Here is a 9,203-nt window from a genome sequence, read left to right as displayed (position 1 = left end):
TTTTTTTTTTTTTTTTTTTCGGTACGCGGGCCTCTCACTGTTGTGGCCTCTCCCGTTGCGGAGCACAGGCTCCGGACGCGCAGGCTCAGCGGCCATGGCTCACGGGCCCAGCCGCTCCGCAGCATGTGGGATCTTCCCGGACCGGGGCACGAACCCGTGTCCCCTGCATCGGCAGGCGGACTCTCAACCACTGCGCCACCAGGGAAGCCCCTAATACATTTTATTAATACATTTTACATGACTTGTAAACTTCCACTGAAAACAATTTTCCTATACCATAAATAGACAAAATTTGAAAGGAGGTATTTAAAGTGTATAAATATTTAAAAGGATTAATATCTAGAATATATAAAGGAGATTTAAATAAATGAAATAAAGTAAAGGAACCAATAGAAAGTAATGCTTAGAAGGTGTGACTGTAAACTTGGAGAAGAATAAACCCAACAGCGAATAAAGTATATGAAAAGATATTCAACCTTATAATAAGAGAATTCAAATTAAAAGGTAACATTTCAGAACTGTCAGATGTCATATATTTTGATGGTGATGTAATTTTGCATGTTGGCCAACATATGGAGAAAAAAGGATCAGATGTAATTTTAGTGAGAAGGAAATTTGCAAAACATTTAATCATTATGTAGTACACCTGAAACTAATATATTATATGTCAATAACAACTCAATGAAAAAGAACATTTGTGAGATACTTTACAGTCAGATTTTGCAATGTCTCATTTGAAGGTCATTTCAAAATGCTCTATAACCCTAAATTCTATTCCTAAGAATGTGCCCCAGAGAAATTCCTGTGTGTGATAAAGCTTTTACAAAAAGACACACTGGTAGCTCTGTTTCTTGATGGAGGGACTTGACAAAGATCTTGCAGCCACTTGTAACCCACCTCAGTTCCCAGAGGTGCATCTTGTCCTGTTGCCTTGCTTCACCCCTCCTTCCCAACCCTTCAGGCTTTTCTCAACTGAAAAGCCCTTGTCCCTTTCCCACTACTTTATATGGCATCAATCCAAGTCTTATCAAGGTGCCAACAGCATTTGCTTGAACAGCTATAATCACAGTCATGCCAGGAGTTGCGATGGGTGTGGTGAGGCTGAGATGACTAAGACACGGACCCTGTCCTTAAGGGAACCATAGATTAGAAAAATACTGTTTTTTCCCCTCCTCTGATCTAGTTTTAATCTCTCCCCCACCAAGTATTCTACCAAGAACATAATGCAATATTTTAATATAAGCGTATTATGGAATATAGAACAAGATTTTCACCTCCTTTCTATAAAAGCTTACATCGTTCTTGATACAACCCAAGGCCATGTTAACTTCCTTAAAAGTTACATTTCATTGTTAATTGACACTGAACTTATTATTGATTATGCCTCTAAGTCTTCTCTTTCTAATGTACTCTTGGTATGGCGTGGCACTTGTATCTCATGCTCAGCTGAATTTTCGACTCAATTCACCTACTTCGAAGCTGTCTTTGTAAAGTTTCACCTTGTTAGAACTAAACTACTGCTTTAGCCTATAAGATAATTTAGATCATCACCTCTTGTCTAACATAGTAATGTTCAGTCAACCCAAAGTTGATGTTTGTGCTCTTAGGTGGTCAGGTAGATAATTGACAAAAATGTTAAATAGACTGAATGTAGAGCCCTGTGACCTGCCACTGGAGATCTTCTCGGGTGACACAGGAATCACCACTCAGCTCTCCAACTGTTGTGCCCCAGTTGGCAAAACTTCATTTGGCCCAATAGCGTATCATGAAAATAACACTTCCAAGGGTTAGCTCTATCACTCATCTCTTTAAAAAGTTTATACAAATATCCAGTCAACACCAACAGGGTTATCTCCCTTGAAATGTTATCTCTACGGGTTTCCAAGTAGATCACAGGGCTGTATACTGTCTTGGAATGTCCTCAGAAGGCTCCATCATTGAGCAGGTAACACAGTAAACATCTCAGAGTCCTTTCTTTCAAATGGAAGAGGGGAAGACAGAGATAAAAGGAACTCTTCAAACTTCACCTTCTTTCCTTGTGGCTTGTGGTTTCCTCCTCCTCTGCCCCCTCCAAAGCCTCCCCGGCCTCTGCCACCAAATCCACCTGGGCCACCTGTGCCACCACCTCTGCCTCTGCAGCCACCTTCACCCTTAGGCTTGGCCCAGTCCAAAGTAACTTTGTTTCCATCAATTTCACCATCTTCCATGGCCTCCTTGACAGCTTTGGCACCTTCCTCGCTGTTGAAGTCTACAAAACCAAAGCCCTTGGAGGATCCAGTCTCCCGGTCAGTGACTATCCTTGCACGAATACTCCTTTAATGTCTCTTCTGTAGTATCCTCAGACAGACCTTTGACAAACAGAGTTTTGGATGGTTGGCTTCTTGCATTAGGTGATCCCCTGGGTCCTTGCAACTCCAGCCTGATTGCTCTGCCCTCAATTTCCCTTTTATTACATGAATTTAAAGCTTCTTTAGCATCTTCAAATGAAGCAACTTCTACGGTAGTTCCCAGATCTTGCAACCCAATAGCCCTGTCGGGGAAGGAAAAATGATCAGGAAAATATAACATTTTCTCAGTGAAAATGTATTGTGTCCCAATCAGCCCTACTCCTTTTTTACACTCTTACCGACTTAAAAATATCATTTCGTATTTTGGTGATTTCTTTTCTCAGAAGTTAGTTTGATTGAGGTACAGTTCACATACAACAAATGACACCCATTTAAAATGTATAATTTGACATATGATATCACTTATATGTGGAATCTAAAATATGATACAAATCAACATATATATGAAAAAAAAAACAGACTCATGGATACAGATAACAGACTTGTAGTTGCCAAGGGGGACGGGGATGGGAGAGGGATGGATCGGGAGGTTGGGATTAGCAGATGCAAACTATTATATATAGGATGGATAAACAACAGGTCCTACTGTATAACACAAGGAACTATATTCAGTATCCTATAATAAACCATAATGGAAAAGAATATGAAAAAGAATATATATATATATATGTATAGCTGAGTTACTTTGCTGTACAGAAGAAATTAACACAACATTGTAAATCAACTATACTTCAATAAAATTAAAAAAATAAAATGTATAATTTGATGCATTTTGACAGAATTATGTATAGACCCTTGAAACCACCACCATAACTGGGACACAGGACATTTCCACCACCTTCCAAGGTTTCCTCATTCCCCTTCTCCTTAACTCTTCCCTTCCATCCCTGGTCAGCGGGCAACCTCTGAACTCCTTTCTGTCACCATAGGTTACTTGCTTTATCTACAGCGTGTTACAGATGGAATTATACAGTATGTACTTTTTTTGTGTTTACCTTCTTTCACTCAACACAATTATTTTGAGGCTCATCCATGTCGCTGCTCTCCCAGGACTGTGTTGCTTTTTACTGCCGAGTGGTATTCTGTTGCAGGGATAGAACACACTTTCTTTCTTCACTTCCTGTTGGTAGACATTTGTTTCTAGTTTTGAGCAATGATGAATATAGCTCTTTTGAATATTCATGTCTGAGTCTTGGTGTGGACATGTGTTTTCATTTCTCTTTGGTACCTAGATGACTTCTCCTTTTTTGGATTTTTGTGTTGCTTTGTTTTCTCACCAGACTCTTGCTACCTAGAATTAACATCACCATTCTGCGCTTTTGAAAACCTAACTTATGCCCTATTTGGAAACTCCAGCAAAAGTTATCTACCTCTAACCTTCTTGGATATCATGATAGTTCCTCAAAAACTTTCCATTTACAAGTTCTCTCAGTCCTTGGAATATAGTTCCATAAATTAGAGAATTGATTCTCCTTTAGCTAGCAGATTTTGGCATAAATATTACTAAACACTTAGTGTGTCAGACTAAGTAGTTTATGTACATTATATGTACATTATCTGATTTCCCACTCACAACCATCTTATAAGAGAGGTACTATTTTTATTTATTTATTTTTTAACAGATGAAGAAACAGAAGCATAGAGAGATGATGTAACTTGCCTAAATTCTGACAGCTGGGGAGATATGTTTTGAAGCTAGTGTTTCTGTCTTGAGCTGGAGTCCAAACCATTTCACAATATAAGACAGAGAGTGGTGATTATGGTAAGAAACTGGGCATACAATGTGATGAGTGCTTATAACACAGAAAGATTACTCTGGGTGAGGACAATGAGAAACGTCCTTGACAGGGAGGTGATGGCTAAAGTGGATTTTGAAAGCTGGGATGAATTTGGTAATGGTAAGGTGGGGACAAAATGATATAAAATTCAGATGCACAGGCAGCATAAACAGCAGCCCAGGGGCAGGAATGGGAGCTCCATTGAGCCGCCTCAGTGCAGAGATCTGTGGGTGATGGGAGGCCAGGGGGAAAAGCGGCCTTGAGATTAGGTGCCTTGGCGGGCAGACTGCGATCAGACCAACACCAGTCTTCGAATGCCAGGCCAGGGAGCTGACCTTGACCGTAATTGTGATGTATGGCATGCAGTGCTCAGGCTGGGCTTCAAGATTAATACGGTGACTTGAAATGGATCCGAGGAAGATGACAGTAAAACTAGGAAAGCCAATTGGGAATCTACTGCACTTAAAAATAAAAGATCAGAAGGGCCTGAATCAGAGGGAATGACAGGGGCGCAGTTTGTATTGAAAGAGCCAACGTAACTCTGCTTAGTATTAGAAGTTAAAATAATTTTTGTGTCATTTACTGTTTTTGGCTAATCTTGCAACTGCTTTTCCAAACTAGCTTTAAGTACTCAATTGCGTTTATACCCATTGATATTTTTCTGTTTTTAAAATTTATAAACACAGAGCTCTCAAGTTATGCCATGAGCATATAGAAGGAATTAAAATCTAAATAAATTGAAACTATTTAACTCATTAAATAAATGCACTTCTTACGATCCTTACTTAGGTAATAGTTGAGTTAGTAACTCTTTCAAGTGATATCTCTTTTTGCTCATATCTAAAAGACCTATAATATTTCACAGTTACATAAGTAGTTAATAAAGGCGGTGGATTTCAGAAAGTTTAAGTATAAAACTGAAGAGCTTACAGAACACCCACACATATTTTATTTTATTTATTTATTTTTAAAATTATTTATTTATTTATTTTTGGCCACGTGGCTTGTGGATCTTAGTTCCCTGACCAGGGATTGAACCCTGGCCTCGGCAGTGAAAGCATCAAGTCCTAACCACTGGACTGCCAGGGGATTCACTGTTTTATTTTATTTTCTGAGGTATACTTTACACACAGATTGTTACTGAGACCAAGCTCACTCTACTTGCCACACGACAGGCCAATAAATTGGGAGATCAATTGTTGGGGCAAGGAATAATGATTTTATTTGGAAAGCCAGCAGACCAAGAAGATGGCACACTAGTGTCTCAAAAAACCATCTTCCCTCAGTCCGAATTCAGGCTCTTTTTATACAGAAGAAGGGGAGGGGGATGGGCCCACTTCAGTGCCAACCAATGGCTGAGCAGGACTTTTAATGGTTGCTCACTTGGGGAAGGGGCCCACAATGACCCCGACCAATGGCTGAGCAGGACCGCTACCAGTCGCTTGCTAACAGCCAGGTGCATGCCCCACCCCTATTACAAGATCTTAATGAAGAGACCTTAAATACATAGTTTGATGAGTTTGACAAACATACACCTGCACATAACCTTGCCCTGATGAAATATAGAACTTATCATCACCCAGAAAGTATGCTTCTTCCAGACAATCCTGCACCACTCCCTACTTCCCCCACTGTTCTGATTTATGGTCACAGATTGGTTTCGACTGTCCTAGAATTTCACATAAATGGAATCATGCAACATGCACTGTTTTGCTGTCACCTGTTGTAGAGATTCGTCTGTGATGGTTGCACATATCTGGAGTTGTTTCTTTCTTTTTTTTTACAGCTTTATTGGAGTATAATTGCTTTACAATGGTGTGGTAGTTTCTGCTTTATAACAAAGTGAATCAGTTATACATATACATATATTCCCATATCTCTTCCCTCTTGGCGTCTCCCTTCCTCCCACCCTCCCTATCCCACCCCTCCAGGCGGTCACAAAGCACCGAGCTGATCTCCCTGTGCTATGCGGCTGCTTCCCACTAGCTATCTACCTTACGTTTGGTAGTGTATATATGTCCATGCCTCTCTCTCATTTTGTCACAGCTTACATGTACCCCCTCCCCATATCCTCAAGTCCATTCTCTAGTGGATCTGTGTCTTTATTCCTGTCTTACCCCTAGGTTCTTGATGACATTTTTTTTTCTTAAATTCCATATATATGTGTTAGCATACGGTATTTGTCTTTCTCTTTCTGACTTACTTCACTCTGTATGACAGACTCTAGGTCTATCCACCTCATTACAAATAGCTCAATTTCGTTTCTTTTTATGGCTGAGTAATATTCCACTGTATATATGTGCCACATCTTCTTTATCCATTCATCTGATGATGGACACTTAGGTTGTTTCCATCTCCGGGCCACTGTAAATAGAGCTGCAATGAACATTTTGGTACATGACTCTTTTTGAATTATGGTTTTCTCAGGGTATATGCCCAGTACTGGGATTGCTGGGTCATATGGTAGTTCTATTTGTAGTTCTTTAAGGAACCTCCATACTGTTCTCCACAGTGGCTGTATCAATTTACATTCCCACCAACAGTGCAAGAGGGTTCCCTTTTCTCCACACCCTCTCCAGCATTTATTGTTTCTAGATTTTTTGATGATGGCCATTGTGACTGGTGTGAGATGATATCTCATTGTAGTTTTAATTTGCATTTCTCTAATGATTAATGAAGTTGAGCATTCTTTCATGTGTTTGTTGGCAGTCTGTATATCTTATTTGGAGAAATGTCTATTTAGGTCTTCTGCCCATTTTTGGATTGGGTTGTTTGTTTTTTGGTTATTGAGCTGCGTGAGCTACTTATAAAGTTTGGAGATTAATCCTTTGTCAGTTGCTTCATTTGCAAATATTTTCTTCCATTCTGACGGTTGTCTTTTGGTCTTGTTTATGGTTTCCTTTGCTGTGCAAAAGCTTTTAAGTTTCATTAGGTCCCATTTGTTTATTTTTGATTTTATTTCCATTTCTCTAGGAGGTGGGTCAAAAAGGACCTTGCTGTGATTTATGTCATAGAGTGTTCTGCCTATGTTTTCCTCTAAGCGTTTGATAGTTTCTGGCCTTACATTTAGGACTTTAATCCATTTTGAGCTTATTTTTGTGTATGGTGTTAGGGAGTGATCTAATCTCATACTTTTACATGTGCCTGTCCAGTTTCCCCAGCACCACTTATTGAAGAGGCCGTCCTTTCTCCACTGTACATTCCTGCCTCCTTTATCAAAGATGAGGTGACCATATGTGCGTGGGTTTATCTCTGGGTTTTCTATCCTGTTCCATTAACCTATCTTTCTGTTTTTGTGCCAATACCATATTGTCTTGATTACTGTAGCTCTGTAGTATAGTCTGAAGTCAGGGAGCCTGATTCCTCCAGCTCCGTTTCTCGTTCTCAAGATTGCTTTGGCTATTCGGGGTCTTTTGTGTTTCCATACAAATTGTGAAATTTCTTGTTCTAGTTCTGAGAAAAATGCCAGTGGTAGTTTGATAGGGATTGCATTGAATCTGTAGATTGCTTTGGGTAGTAGAGTCATTTTCACAATGTTGATTCTTCCAATCCAAGAACATGGTATATCTCTCCATCTATTTGTATCATCTTTAATTTCTTTCATCAGTGTCTTATAATTTTCTGCATACAGGTCTTTTGTCTCCTTAGGTAGGTTTATTCCTAGGTATTTTATTCTATTTGTTGCAGTGGTAAATGGGAGTGTTTTCTTGATTTCACCTTCAGATTTTTCATCATTAGTGTATAGGAATGCCAGAGATTTCTGTGCATTAATTTTTTATCCTGTTACTTTACCAAATTCATTGATTAGATCTAGTAGTTTTCTGGTAGCATCTTTAGGATTCTCTATGTATAGTATCATGTCATCTGCAAACAGTGACAGCTTTACTTGTTCTTTTCCGGTTTGGATTCCTTTTATTTCTTTTTCTTCTCTGATTGCTGTGGCTAAAACTTCCAAAACTGTGGTGAATAAGAGTGGTGAGAGTGGGCAACCTTGTCTTGTTCCTGATCTTAGTGGAAATGCTTTCAGTTTTTCACTATTGAGGATGATGTTGGCTATGGGTTTGTCATGTTGAGGAAAGTTCCCTCTGTGCCTACTTTCTGCAGGGTTTTTTTTTATCATAAATGGGTGTTGAATTTTGTCGAAAGCTTTCTCTGCATCTATTGAGATGATCATATGGTTTTTCTCCTTCAATTTGTTAATATGGTGAATCACATTGATTGTTTTGCGTATATTGAAGAATCCTTGCATTACTGGAATAAACCCCACTTGATCATGGTGTATGATCCTTTTAATGTGCTGTTGGATTCTGTTTGCTAGTGTTTTGTTGAGCATTTTTGCATCTATGTTCATCAGTGATATTGGCCTGTAGTTTTGTTTCTTTGTGACATCCTTGTCTGGTTTTGGTATCAAGGTGATGGTGGCCTCGTAGAATGAGTTTGGGAGTGTTTCTCCCTCTGCTATATTTTGGAAGAGTTTGAGAAGGATAGGTGTTAGCTCTTCTCTAAATGTTTGATAGAATTTGCCTGTGAGCCATCTAGTCCTGGGCTTTTGTTTGTTGGAAGATTTTTAATCACAGTTTCAATTTCATTACTTGTGATTGGTCTGTTCATATTTTCTGTTTCTTCCTGATTCAGTCTCAGAAGGTTGTGCATTTCTAAGAATTTGTCCGTTTTTTCCAGGTTGTCCATTTTATTGGCATAGAGTTGCTTGTAGTAATCTCTCATGATCTTTTGTATTTCTGCAGTGTCAGTTGTTACTTCTCCTTTTTCATTTCTAATTCTATTGATTTGAGTCTTCTCCCATTTTTTCTTGATGAGTCTGGCTAATGGTTATCAATTTTGTTTATCTTCTCAAAGAACCAGCTTTTAGTTTTATTGATCTTTGCTATCATTTCCTTCATTTCTTTTTCATTTATTTCTGATCTGATTTTTATGATTTCTTTCCTTTTGCTAACTTTGGAGTTTTTTTCTTCTTCTTTCTCTAATTGCTTTAGGTGCAAGGCTAGGTTGTTGATTCGAAATGTTTCCTGTTTCTTAAGGTAGGATTGTATTGCTATAAACTTCCCTCTTAGAACTG

At 38.9% G+C, this 9,203-nt stretch overlaps 1 pseudogene; it reads left to right on the top strand.

Moving 5' to 3' along the window:
• The window catches only part of LOC114890377, a 19,990-nt pseudogene extending 17,439 nt beyond the window's left edge, over positions 1 to 2,551 (top strand).
• The last annotated feature ends 6,652 nt before the right edge of the window (positions 2,552 to 9,203 follow it).

Source organism: Monodon monoceros, unplaced genomic scaffold, assembly GCF_005190385.1.
Source record: "Monodon monoceros isolate NGI ecotype Baffin Bay Population unplaced genomic scaffold, NGI_Narwhal_1 Super_Scaffold_11, whole genome shotgun sequence".
Lineage (NCBI taxonomy): Eukaryota > Metazoa > Chordata > Mammalia > Artiodactyla > Monodontidae > Monodon > Monodon monoceros.
This window is presented reverse-complemented; position numbering and strand designations above follow the sequence as displayed.